Source organism: Falco punctatus, assembly GCF_963210335.1.
Source record: "Falco punctatus genome assembly, chromosome: 5".
In the NCBI taxonomy this organism is placed as follows: domain Eukaryota; kingdom Metazoa; phylum Chordata; class Aves; order Falconiformes; family Falconidae; genus Falco; species Falco punctatus.
The window spans coordinates 84,366,222-84,380,641 of NC_137584.1; the positions used below are offsets into that span (position 1 = coordinate 84,366,222).

The 14,420-nt window shown below is 43.5% G+C and overlaps 1 protein-coding gene across 8 annotated transcripts in view; it reads left to right on the top strand.

Annotated features, from left to right (window-relative positions):
* CHRM3 (cholinergic receptor muscarinic 3) overlaps positions 1–14,420 on the top strand; it is a 379,451-nt gene continuing 365,031 nt past the window's right edge. For all 8 annotated transcript variants that reach the window (XM_080389750.1, XM_080389756.1, XM_080389744.1 and 5 more), the window contains exon 1: positions 1–14,420. This exon is cut by the window's right edge. The gene's annotated coding sequence lies outside the window, so the exon portion shown is untranslated.

Sequence of the window (14,420 nt, forward strand, 5' to 3'; positions counted from 1 at the left end):
TTTTTACTTTTGGATAGAAAGTATTAAGTTTGCTTTGCATTCTGAGGCCCATAAAGCACAACGCATCGAATGACTTTAAAGCAAGTTTTAAAGTAGCTAATTGCAACAGCCTGCATAAAAGGCATATACCCTGTTGGATCTCCCCCAGCCCACACCGCTCAGCTAGTGCAGGCAAGAAGGCTTTGAACCTCAGCACTGTGGCTTTGGAGAACAAGGAATACCCAGCTGTTTGTCTCTTGAATACCCACACAGGTCTGTGTGGCCCCAAGGCTTCCTTGACTGTGGTGTCTCATTCCAGAAGTTTGTGGGGCTTCTCCACCTCCCCTTCTGCATTGTGCCCTTGCCTGTCCCTGCCCTGAGCTGTGCAGGGGCCAGGGGAGGCACACATCCCCAGGGGTCGCTGAAACAGCATGAGCAAGCAGGGGACCCCCAGCCTCCTCTGCATCCACCCATGTAGAGCTGTGCCCCCCCACCTGCTTCTCTCCCCTCCCTTTTGCTTTGCTCAGGTTAAGGGTGGAAGTCCCACCCCGAGATGGTGTATGTCTTAAGCAGACAAGGAAGCAGCTAAGCCTGACGTGAAACAATATGTTGATAAGTAGTTAAACCACAGCTCTGTGCTTTTTAAATTCTCTCTTCTCTTTAAACTTTTAATTTTGCCTCCAAAGGCCCCCTGAGCACCCTGAGTTTCATACTGGATCCTTTCAAGCTGATTAGATTTTCCTCTTCTCTTTTCATTCTTGCAGTTTCACCCATCTTTCTCTGCTAACAAAATCACTCTGCCAACATCACCTGGTACTCTCATTTCAGTGGTGACAATCCCAGCTGTCGTTTGTTTGTTTATTCTGAAGGCCATTGTCAGGTTTAAAGAATGCCTTTCCACCTTTTGAGTCCACCTTTTTGCTTCAAATGTCCTTTACCGCGGACTGCCCATGACCTTGGGTTACATTTTGACACTCTCGTTCCCTCTTTTCCAAGTTCAAAGGCTAAATTCTCTTTCTCATTCTCTTTTTTTTGACACAGTCATCTAAGGACCCAGGTTAATACACTCTGAATTTCTTTTGGCCGATCCCTCCTGTGCCTCTTTCAAAATTTCCTTCATAAAAGCCAACTCCTTATCCCTTGCTCATAATCTCCTTCCTAGTTCTCCCTGTAATGTTGCTACACTTCCCTTGGCCTTAGAGTTTACTCCAACACACGGCCCAGCTGCTGAAACAATACCCTGTGACCGGCTGTTGTGCTTTAAACCAATAAAGCAGGTATGAGTTGCCAGCACTGATTAAACAGCACACTGAGGTTTCTGTTTTGCACTGCCTGGATTTTTTTAATTATTTTTTTTATTTTTTTAATTCCCACACTTCTTTACAGTTGAATCACTAATTTCTAACTTTTTCTTATTGCAGTTAAGTCCTCCAAAGGGCATGCTCTCCTGCCGTGTGCCTGCACACACAGTGCAGTGCAGGGGGAAGATGCAAGGAAGGAAGGATTCTGCCTAAAAAATTAGGCTCTGTTTAGGCTGCCTTTAATACTCCTGGAGTAGGACCATGGGTTATTGCAGGGTCGGTCCAGAGGCAGCCAGGGCAGGGGGAACAGGACCAGGAGCCGTCCCACCCTGGAAGCTGTGCTGAGCACAAGCCAGGAGGTAAAGCTTCAGCCCTTCTCTTTGGGAGGCTTATTCTCCGCCAAAGAAAGTAGTGAAGGAGGCACGTTAGAGCCTTTCTTTCAGATACCTGGCTGTGCACACTCACCTTGAGCCAGGATCAAGCAGTGGGGGTGCCTGGGGTGCTCAGCATCACCCCAGCAGTGCCAGCAGCACACCGGAGCCCCCAGGGTGGCTTCCTGGGGTGGGTGTTTCAGCTGTGAAGGTCCTGGCTTCCCCACAACCTCCTGAAGCTCTTCAATACTTCTATACAGCTAGCTCAGAGAACCCCAGTCCTTAAGTCTCTGTCACTTACAAGGAGAGAGTCATAGCAGAGTAAAATCCTCTGAAACATGGCAGGCGTGTGGTCCATCACTGGGTTGAAGCCCTAGAGTTCATTACCCTGGAGAGCTGAAAAGTCACGGCTGAGGGGAGTGGGCTGTGCATTTTCTTTCCCTTTTTTTTTTTTTTTTTTCTCCTTTGCAATTTTGGCATTTTCTGGCTATTTTTTGCCTCTCTGGAAAATATTTTGACTCAAAATAGTACAGCCTCTACCACCACCAGCAATCCAAACACAGGAAAAGAAAAATGACCAAAGTAAAAAGAAAAAAAGCCTGCAGCAACAAATATTAAAAAGAACCATAAGTAGCAAATAAAATGAATAGTTGCAAGAAGATAAGAGAAGTATGAGCACCTATGTCATCAACACAGCAGTACTACAAATCAGAGATGTCTGAAAGATGGTCAGAATAAATCCTTATGGTATTGCAGCACTAAGCAAGTTACTTCTATAAATCAAATTATTTGTTAACAAAGCCTTGGGTTTTTTTCCAAACCAAGTTTGAAAAGAAATACTCATTTTCAAAAGTACAAGATATCTGGGACTTGTGTTAACCCCAGGGCTCCTGGCTGGTATATCAAATTTTGCTGTGTTCATTTTAATGTAGTAAAAGGCACAGAGGTGTTTAAAGATTGATAATCGCGTCACTGCACATCGTTCAGTGAGTTCTTGGAGGTGTGAGTGTGCATAACCCCACCCTCTGCCTATGGCTGGGATAGCTGTTAATCACCTTGTTCCTTTATTTATACATACAGAGAAATAAAGGGGAAAACAAGTGTAAGTAGCTGTTATTGGTGCAATCCACCTTGTTTTTAAGTTCTGAAAATTGGGGAAAAATTGGTGGGCTGCCTTGAAATGTGGGTGAGGCTGCCCTGGGCACTGCAGCATCCCAACCCCTCCCTGAGGGCACCTGCTAGGTGCTTGCTGTCACCCTGCCTATGTGACTGTGTCCCTCCCCCTCATCCCTTGGACCAGCCCCCCAGAGATATGGTACCCTCTGTCAGATGCATGCCCAAACTGCTGTGGATTCTCCTTGTAATGATCTCAATACCCTTCAGCCTGAACAATGCGCTCACCACAGTTCTTAAAGGTTGTCTCAGAAACCCCAAGGAACAAATTACTCATGGCACATAAACTCCAAAGCTGTAAATTTCTGGAAACAACATGATTCCATGAGGTTAGCTCTTAGGGTAATAATGAATACTGTGAAGTTTTATGGCAACTGTGCTAAATTTGTTAGTACTGCATGATAGAGGAAGTGGTTAGGTAGTTGTCCAAAGATTTTTACATGCTCGTAATAGAGCTTGTTCTCAGCTACCATCCAGTAGAGTCACCAGCACTGGTGGCAGATAGAGGGGGTGGCGGACAGGGGGAAGTTTCTGCAGTTGTGACAGGATTTGCTCTCACTGAAAATCACAGCTGCTGTGGGGATACAGCCCACAAGACATCTTGCTGCGTGGGATTGCTTTCAGTGGGTGATAAACTCTGTCCATCTTCACCATATTGGAAGGCTCTTTATGGAATTGCCTCATAAACTCTGATTCAGCTGCAGCATAAGGTCCTCACGTGATGCTTTCCCTACACAGATCCACAAGCACTTAACAGGGTTGGCTCTACAGGTCTTAGGAATCAGCTGAAAACTTTTTCCTTTGGTCCAAGAGGGTCAAAAAGAAAATAAGCCATGCTGGAATATTAGGCTGGTCTAAGCATTTAATTAAAATGCAAGTCTGCACCAAAATCCCTCCTCTCCTTCACTCTGCCCAGGCATTTGCACTGGGCTGCTGGCTGTGCTGTGTATGGATCTCTGTGTGCTTCTTCATAAAAAATTAAAAGTAATAATAAAAAAATAATAATGCTGATTTAGCCTCTGAGGCTAAATTTTGCAAAACAGCCTGAGCCTGTTGTTGGTGATGCCCTTGGTGCGGCACAGGCGGGGGGCAGCCCCCTTGTTTGGGGAAGCGGTTCGCCCAGCCAGCCAAGGGCAGACCTTGAACCCGAGTCCCGCCGGCCGTGCCGGCTGCCTGGGCACGGTGCCTGCCACCATCCTGCTCTGTTTGCCTTTCACAGGGTGAGAGCTCAGCCCTTTGCGCCCCTGGGGATGGCTTGGCTTTGCCTTGGGCAGGGCTGCGCGGTCCTGCCTGCCTGCGCTCCTCGGGCCGGGGGGAACAGGGTGGCACACTGGGGAAGGTCAAGCTCATCAAATGTGAGACTTCAAAGGGAAGTTTCTGCTCACAAAGCCGGATCTCTGCTGGCAGTAGTGTCTCAGAAGTGGTGAGAAATTCCATTTTCTTGCTCTGTTTCTACCTCCGTGGTCAGAGTCCAGCAAAGAGGTAGAAAAGTCATAAGGTAGTGTTATTTTCTTCTGATGAGTATAAATGACAGTGGAAGAGGAGTAGCAAGGATCCCTGTGTGCTAATATTCATATTAATGAACAAGAAAGGGCTCCTAGAGAAAAATTAAATTAACTGTGTTTGTAGTAGGCAAAGATAATTTCATTGTATTTTCTTTTTTTGCCCAAGAAATAATCTTCTGAAAATTTAAAGTGGTGATATTTTGCACATATTGACTACCAGCATATTACCGTTACCACCTTTAAGAAATAAACAAAGCACCTGCACATTTCAGAGACAAAACTCTGACAATATTGGACGCAATTTTAAGAGCAATAGGCCTTTCACATAGGTAACAAGAGGAACCAACAGGTCATGACCATCCTGATACCCTTGCTTGAAAAGGCATTGGGGTGAGGGAACCTCAATGCCCCGTTAGCATTCCCGTGGCATGTTGACAGTCCCTGTTGCGCTAACCTTTGGGACCACACACCATGCTTCAAAATTAGGGGCTTTCTCTGCCCACCTGCCTTCTCTTCTCCCTGCACATTCCTGCACCAAGTCAGCCCTTTTCCACCCCAGACGGCCTTGCCTATGGGTGTGTGGGGCACGCTCATAGCTTTTTCACCTTCTGGCAAGTTATTGCTTTCTTAGTTTTATACTATTTGATGACAACTCTAAGTGCAAAAGTATACCTTGCCACCTGAGCAGGCTTCTGTGGATCTCAAATGCATTTTTCTTTCTGCTGAAAAGAGATTTTATTTGTCTCAAGAAGAGTTTTGTGAGGGCGTTCCTGTGCTATTTGCAATGTACAGCTCAGCCAGGCAGGAATGACAGGGGGTTTTACTCTTCTTTTAGCCCAAGCACACGCCTTCTCAGCCTGGAATTCTATAGATTTCCTACCACTATCTATATGTAGATTTTTATTTTTTTAATAAATGAATTTATGTTACCAAGAGGTGACACTTTTTCAAAGCACTCAGTTTGGAAACACCTCTGCTTGATCACGGCTGTATAAGTGAATCCTCAGATGATTTGGGTATAGAAAAGCAGGAAAATAGCTTTTTGGAGTCAATAACATGAAGTTGGTTCAGTTAAAAAAAGCCACCTTAAGCAGAACATTTCAGATTTATTTAAAAGACTACCAAGAAAATAACTCAATTTCTAGACAGAATATGCTGCTAATTGTTTTAACATGAAAAAAAAAAAAGCAGGGTATTTTGACAAAATAAATCTAAGTATTTTATTTTTATTAGTTAATTTTATGGTGAAAAATTATATCTAACAAATTCACTCACTTTAATTCATGGATTTATCTCTTGGATTATGAGTTTTTTAAAAATATAACCTCTTTGAAATAAATATCGCAATTTTCATTTCAAGACAATGCTAAAAATGGCATCAAGGATCTTTATAAAGGTGGTATAAAAAATTACAATAAGCTACTGTAATGTGAAGTACAAAGAGATGTAAAATTAAAAGGAGGACGCTTCACTGCAGAACTAACAAGCATTCTGTTTAACCTAACACATCTTCTCTGTGCAGCCCGTGAGCTGAAAACTTGGTGACTACAAAGTGTAAGACCAGCAATGGCTACATCTTGCAAGGCATTTCTCAGCCGTTGACATAAAACACTTTACAAAGACCATAAGCACTGGTTTCGGGCAGGAATAACAGTAGGAGCTCCATGTTCCTGGCTGCAGGGACTGTTTGCAGGGCATTGGATGTGATGTGATGGCAGGGCAAGGCAAGGCAGGGGACATGGGGTGCCTGCGGGGACCTGTGCTGCCGAAAGGGCAGCGCATGGAGAGAGCGAGATCCATCTTTGCCTTTCTGTCTTTTTATCCTTCTCCATCTCCATTGACTAAAATCCCTACAAAAAATCTGATGTGTATTTGTCATTTGGGCCATTTCTGAGAAAAGCAGAATATTTCTAGGCATTACGTAAGTGACTAGATTTGAAAGAAGTTATCTCCTTGGAGAGACCTTAAATAAATATTAGTTTATTTTTCAACATATACACTGGCTTGGCGTACAGGCACCAGAACAAAAGCTTTGTATTTTTATTTGCTTATTGTGTAATAAAATGTGTCTTTGATATCATTCTTCTGTGTCTCAAAACTAGAGAAAAGATGAGACAAATACCTCCTTCCATCAAAATATCTAGAAGAACAATAATAACATTGGGCTCTCCTGCATGAAAAAAACAAATCTACTAATGGCCAAATCTAACAGCAGCCTACTATTTCAGAGAGGCCTGGGAGGGAATCTGTAGCATAACTGTTGGGGCTGATGGCTATTGTCCCTCTCCTGAGCTTTAGCTAGAACTGGAAAAGAAATGTCATTGTTTTACTGGATCTCTTTTGTGCTATACACACGTGCACACACATGCAGCACAGTAAGGGATGCCAGTACTACATGTAACCATGCACACAGACACACACACGCACACACGTTGCGTGTACTCAACTACTTTCCATTCCTTTGCTATGGAGTGTAACAGCGAATGTTCAAGATGATGGTTTTAAACTATTCAAAGAGACAAAGTTCCTGGATCAGCGGTATTAGCCAGTCAAACATTTCCATACTAACAGAAAACATGTTTTTCAGCACCCATGGTAACAGGATTAATAGCATTTGAAATACTACCCAAACCCATACTTTTTTACCACTGGAAAGGAAGCTGACTTGAATGAATAAACATAAAATAATTGTACAAGTAGTCTTTTAAAAATCAAGTAATATATATTGTTAGCATTCCAAGCCAAAATGTTTTACATATTGCATTCCAATGGTCATATCATTCTAAGACACAAGATTAAGATTTATTAACCCACACTTGCATTAGTATGCATACTGCACATTGTTTTTACACTGGTTTTGCATGAAGTATTTAAGAACTGTGCAGTGTAATTCCTAGCAGGTTGTTATCTGAGACAACCAAAACCAAGGAGATAATATGTATATAAAAGGTCCTTTTAGAAAAAAGCTGCCTTTATTTTCATCTGTCATTGAGTGGAATGAACAGGGTATGCTACTCCAATATGATGACATGGTGAATATTCTTTTTTTCTGAATTTTTAAAATCAATTTTATTCTACGCTGTGTCTGAATCATGCTATGCATTTGCATGATTGGTATTCTAGAGGATTTAATGATATTGCAGGAAGTGTTATTAACTCGAAGTCCAGGTGTGTTTCTTTTTCAGAGGGACTTAGGCACTGAATACTCTCATGTCTGACATGTATGTGCTGGATTCCATTATGCACCCAGAGTCCTTGGAGCAGGAGCCCCAGAAGTCAGCTTGCTTAACAGGATGCTGTGCTTGAAACAGAGTTGCACTGTCAGTTTTCTAAATTTAGACTCAGGTGGCTCAATGCTCAAAGCTTCAAAGCCCCAGAAGCCGGTTCCATGAACCATCTTCGCAGCTTGACTTTTGCTAACTAGGTAGCAAAAAGGTTAGTGCAGCTGAAGGAGCCCTGGACTTCAGCCGGGTGAGCAAAGTGTCCATGGAGAGCTCAGCGCAGTCCCTGTGGCTGGAACGATGGCTGGATGCCTCAGCCTTCGCTCGTCAGCTAGAGAAAGGCGATAGGTGTTTCGGTCTTTCATTTTAAAACCCCTAGGTAGGAGAGACATTGATTTGAGCCAGAAGAGGAAAACAGGGAATCCTAAAGATACTTACAGACTTTTATTTAAAAAAAATTACATCTTCTTCATGTTCCTGAAATAAATATTAAGGAAAAAAAAAATATCTTTCCTAAAACCAAAGTTTTCTTCTGCAGACAGCAATTGATACCATCTATAACCTAATACTTTCAGTAACCATCTTCCAGGAATACTTTCACAGATGGAGGTATTTGCTCTCCTATTCTACTAAATAACAGAAACAGGGGCTAATGACTGTCGGTCAAGACACACACTAAGACTAGCTCTGTCCAGAATGGACTGCTCCTTCCACTTCCTCCTAGGTTTCTTCTGGTGCTCTGTGGCCCTAAACCAGAACCGTTACTTTTGTTTGTTGGTGAGGAATGAAGCTGGGTTAATTAACAGCCAGCTGTGGGCTGGCTTCAGGGGCGGTGGGTTGGCTGATGTGGATAAGGTGCAGCTGTGCCTGGTTCCTGCAGAGTAGTTAAATAGCCCTAAGGGGTAAGGGAGAGGAGTGGCCAATGAAGTGAGATGTGGGAGAAGCAGAGGGAGGAGAGTGAGTGCCCTGGAGGTAGGAGAGACAAGGAGGAGGATGCAGCAGAGGGACTGCTCTGAAGAGTATGAGGAAACAGCACGGACAGTAGATGAACCTTAGAAACCTTGTGGGGGATTGGTGGCTGTGCTAGGGCAAGGCATGGGAACTACTTATTGAAGTTAACCTAGTATGGGTAGGTAAAAGCCTTGTTGCCACCTACTAGTTTTGATAGTGCTGCAACAGTTTGTAAGATGTCTGAGGTGACACTGAAGCCCACCTGGGGTCTGGTGTGAAGGTACGGCAGGCTCCAAAGCTTCCTGGAGAAGTGCTGTAGGAGTCTAGGGAACCAAACCAAGCTCAGTCCTAGGAACACTTGGAATCCATCCTTGGAGCTACTACCTTCAGTTTCTCCTGGGAGAGAGAAAGTTAATGTGAACCTGCAGGAGAAGAGGAGAATAAGCTTATACTGAGGTCAGGCAAGCAGGGGCCCAGTACAAAAGCTCTCTCCAGCCTTTTTTTTTTTATTTTGCAGTACAAAACTACTCTGGAGTCATTTAAAAGCATAACTTCATCACAATTACCCATGAAGTGTGCAGCCACAGCTGTGCTCAGGAGTCACAGTTGCACTGGGATGGGATACATGCGGTAAAAAATTCCCCTGCCTTGCAAAAAGCAAGCATGACACCTACAAACGGTTTATACCCCAGTCGCTCTTACTCTGACCTGAATGCAAGTGAGATTATAGACCTTGAGTTGCTAGGGCAAGGTTTTTGGTTCAACAGTGAAACTAAATTCAAGGAGGAGAAAAGCTGTATCATATGGCTGAGAAATTCCGAGGCTTCCGGTAAGTATCTATCCAAAACCGGGTAGGTGTAGCACGAGCTCTTAATCTGACCCTCTCCTCTCTTCACCAGCGGCACTAAATGCTGATCTGGAAGTGATGGCTCTCATGCTTCTTGCTGCTGAAGGCAGTTACAGCCACTCACCAGTAGTACAGCTCCTAAGAGTTAACTGTGGTGGCTCAGGGAGTACCTCTGCTGCAGTGTTGCATGTCACGGCTTTGACAGTGGCTAATGGTTTTGCTATTACTTATTTTATTTTGGGATGACAATGACAGATCTTTGTTTTAAATATAGATGTACTCATTCCAGTTAGCTGAAATGTAATGTCTAAACTACTTGGAAGTATCTCTTAAAACACATATGTAAGGGCAAAAGGCTTCTGCATTGTAAAGGAGCAAATTCTGGTACGTGAAGAGAAACACAGGGCAAAGAAAATATATTTAATTGGTTCTAGTAATGGATTCTGACACCACACAAGATGAATATATTTTCACTCCTCTATAAAATCCAGATAATTATCTCTTAAAACAGAAATGTGATTCTGGATTTCGGACAACAGCACATTCAGTCTTGGTCCTGGTTTGACCACTCTGCCAAAGCCCACGCCCGTGTTGCCATCCTCATGTGCCTTTCCAGCCACCATCCCCTCCCCGAGGCTCGAGGTGACAGTTAGTGGAAATGGGTTTGGGAGGAGTCTGGTGCTACAGAGACCTTACCCTCACCGTGCCCCCTGCCCACCTTCCTGTCTTACCGATGTCACCCCACGCGTGGCTCTGTGCGGTTTCTAAGCTTCTTCCATGGAGAGCTCTACGTGCCACCCTTCTGCCTTGAGGGCCACGGTGGTGGCTGGGTGCAGCGCAGATATGCTCAGCAGTACGTGTAAGGCCAAAGGCTCCTTTCTGCCATTGTGCGGTTAATTTATAAAGGACGTGGAGAAAGAGATTGCTTTACAAAACACATTTTTACTAAAATCCCTGGGATGAGGAATTGCCATCAGTATGAACAGACACAGAATAATTGGGTACTAAATGTACAGCATAATTGACTTCCTCTAAAAATGGGGCTTTGAAGGATAATTGCTGATATCTTTTTCTTATATAAAAAATGGTTTGGAGATAATGAATAAATAAAATGGAGGGAATTGAACCTTTTTAAAAATAAAAAGTTCACTAGCACAAAATGTCTTTGAGAACCATAAGTAACTACATGAATAAAGACCATTATTTAACAAGATAATTTATTGTAAGGATATGTTAAATTAGACGTTAAATGACGTGTTACTATACCTAATACTTAAAGTTAGAGCCATGGTATTCTAGATGCTGCCACAAGCCTCAGGAAATGAAGCCGAAACTATTGCTGAGATGGTGAAAACCTCCGTGGGTCTCTCTTTGAGCATGCCGCTCTCAATCACCCTGCTGATAGCAAGGAGACTTGTGGGGAGACTCCAACCCATCTACCTGCTCCCCACTCTGGCCAGGCACAGGTCAGCTCTGGTTCCAGAGCTACAGACCTGAGGCAGGGTGGTGCTGAGCATGGGCTTTGCTCACCCAGGCAGCTGGATCGGGTTGAAGCAATTTAAAATGCAGAAGCGAAGTAAGTCCATGTCCACCTTCTGACACGTGTGCAGGGATGCCCACGGAGTCTCAGCATTTCCCTTCTCTGACTGGAGAATAAAATCCTTTGGAGGTCTGTTTTTCCACGGTAGGGTGTGGTGTAAATCAGCTCCTGTTTCTTTGTATTCAGGAGCTGCTGAAAGAAAAACACGTGACAGGTCCCTTAGATCGTATTTTCCTGCATGTCACAATCACCCGCATTGTTTTGGGGTCTTTGGACTCTGAAAGGAGCACCTAAATATAACTCAAGTCTCCACCACGTAAGCAGCAAACAGATCACTTAAGGGACCAGAACAACACATATTCTTTAGTTGATCCTACAAGTAGCTGTAAATTTGATTCCAATAAGACCCCCAAAATGGCAATAGGTATTAGTGCAAACCCAACACAGACCTTAAATATTTTTTAAAATTTATTTGGTTTGTATTCTACTAAATTTCTTACTTCCCAAAGTGAAGAAATCTATCTAACATCATTTAAACTGGAATAATACTGGTAAAGTTTTCAGTGCACATAACAGTGAGATTTTGTGGTTTACAATTAATTTGACATTAAAAACTGTATTGAATGTCAAATCCAAATGACCTGTGTTATATTGCCAAGCCTGTCCAGTAAAGCTTGTTAGGAATTTTTCAATTAAACATTTTTTTAATACAAAGCCTTTCCTGGAAAAGGTTCAGTCTGGAATTCCAATCAAATGAAAAAGAAAAACAGCGAAAAAGATGTATGGAAAATAGCCAAGGAGTAAGCAGTCATGGCACTTTTCAGGACAAGGGACACTGGTTCATGTTCCTCCTGTATTCCTGAGCTCATTTCTCAGCAATGCTGCTGTAAGAATTAAAAAAAAAAAAAAAAAAAAAAATATTTTAAACATCATCATTATTTATGACAGGGAAATTATTACCTACTCTTCAGCCTCAGTAGCCACGACCACCTGCAACACTGATAGTGTAGTCACAGCGCACATGTGGTACTGCAAATTTCTTTTTATGGAATAAGACTAAACATCAGGCTTGCAGAACAAATCTGGGTCAATTAGGTCTGTGCCCATCATCATTTCATTCCTTTCAAGCACTGCTTTTATGCAGCAGCAAAACAATTCTGCTGTAGTTTCATACTGGTAGCTAATACTCATTTGAATTGTACAACTTCAGATAGAAATCATAGCAGCAGCAAAGCAAATTATGGTAGCAAAGCAGTGGCAAAGTGGTTAATCTTTGCTTATCCACTGTGTCCTTAGAAGATTATATGTGGAGAAGATGAATTTTTTTATTGGTGGTTCCCAAAAGAACCACAGGATAAATACTCGGCTATCTCCAAAGTCTTGCATATTTAATTTAGGGTCAAATCCTTCCACAGCAAGCAGGAACTTAGTATTTGCCTAAATGGAATAACAGATATGAAACAAAAATTATGTTTGATGATTAGATGTAATGATTATCAGCGTGACCAGAACTTGTATGGTTATGTGACTTCAAGAAATAAACATCCAACAGAAATATTTATTTTCAGTCTTCAGTGGCGTGAAAAATATCACCCTTACCTGGGAGAAGCAGGCTTCGCCATAGCAACTCACACTTTTTTCCCCAGCTCAGATCATTCCTCAGGATAAACTTGAGCTGTCTGCAAATGCCACCAAGAATGACCTGAGAGTGTCTCTGGCCACTTTCTCCAACGCAGCATCAAAGGGCAAGAGCAAACCGTGCCTGTGAGTCAGGGAGCGCTGCTCGGAGGAGTTGCTTAAGACGTAAATAATTTGGGCGAGAGACATTCCAGACACCTCACCCTCTCCTGCTACTGCTGCCAAGAGGCCACGTTCTTAAAAATTCAAAGCCACTATTCATATGTTTTGGCTCAATCGTATCAGAGGACAAGGTAGAAAACACAATACATTTCCGAAGCTTAGCAGGAGAAATGTTAAAAGCCTGAGATGCTTTCAGTGGCACGATGTGGTACAGAGCGCCTCAGCACCTGCTGCTGTTGACAAAAGAAATGAAGAAACTCTCTGTATTCTCCAAGTGGGATCATAGCCTGGATGTTTCCCAGAAAGAAAAATCACAGAAAATACAGGGGTAGGGGTAGCCTGTTACGCCCCCGTCCCTGCTGCAGGGAAGGATAAACTATACCTAAACCATTCTTAGTAGAGAAATATCTATTAAATCAAAGCCAGATGCGTTCCCTCTTCGATGTCTATCCCACAGGCTTCCCAGTCGGGGTGGGATGCTGTTGGATATCTCTGCGCCTGACGACAGGGAGAGGGAAGGGGCTGATCTGGCAAGGCTTTTCTTCTCGGCACTGAAGGGAAAGCCTGGGTAGGGGGGCAGAAACAGCTCCTGCCATGCAGGCAGCCTCCCCGGCAGCAACAGCGCAATCCCTTTGCAGCCCCCTCCTGTTTCCTTCATCCCAGCTTTTTCTTTTCCCATTGTAGGAGGATGAGACACTGACACTGGTTTTGGCATTGTGGCACCTGTAAACACTGCCAGAAGCCAGGAAAATCTGGGCATGGCGGGGGTGGGGGCTTTTGGAAGGGCAACTCCAGCTCTCCAACACCTCTTCCAGCACCTCAAAACACCCCTGAGCTCCTCCACCCCCAGGAGCCCACCACAAATTGCCCTTCTTTGTCCCTTGCAGCCCTCCAGTGACATCCTTCCTCACTGCAGGCTCCTGCGTGTGAGCTCCAGCCTGGCATCCTTGTCCATCCGGGAATGCCCGGTGCATCCCGCAGCACCCCTTCCTCCCCCCGCAGCCCAGCTCACCGCCTTCCAAACGCTGCGATGCCCAGTCCTCACCCGGCAAGGTCTTTAGTCTGACCATGTCTCGTACGAGTACCCAGGGCTGTGCTCTGAGCATGGTACATTTATTTCCCTATCAGACTTGTACAAAAAGCCCATTAACAGAGACATATGTCTGCACTTCCATAACACCTTATCTAACAGAGACAATCTTTTCTCTTAATAAAGTGTGCATGGCACAGCCATTAATAGTGAAGGCTCTGCAGCACCACTATTTGTTTTCAGAATGCGTTAACACTTACTTCTACATTTCCAGTGTTTGCTCCTCTATCCACTCTACCTTGTGTTTGAGCTTTGGCTGAGCACAGGAAACGGTTCAAACGATTATTCATCTATTTGGACAATCATGGGGAGCCTCTCCATAGCTACAACTGAAACCAGTCTGTCTTATTTTTCACTTCTATAATTTCGATCCCACACAATGAGTTCAACGTGGAGTTTTAATCCAATATTACCTCCAGATTCAGAGAGAGAAATAATTCAGCTGTCTTTAAGCTATGTTTAAATAGCACAAAGGAAAAGGCAGCAAAAACTGGTTTAAGGTTTGCATTTCCAAGTAACATTCCTTTATCTACCTCAAGCTTCTTAAAAATTCATGCTCAAGGTATACTTGGCAGTGGTTTTATAATTACAAAGCTATTAAGTTTTTGTAGGAAAAAAAGTGAAACTTTTTTTCCTAATTAG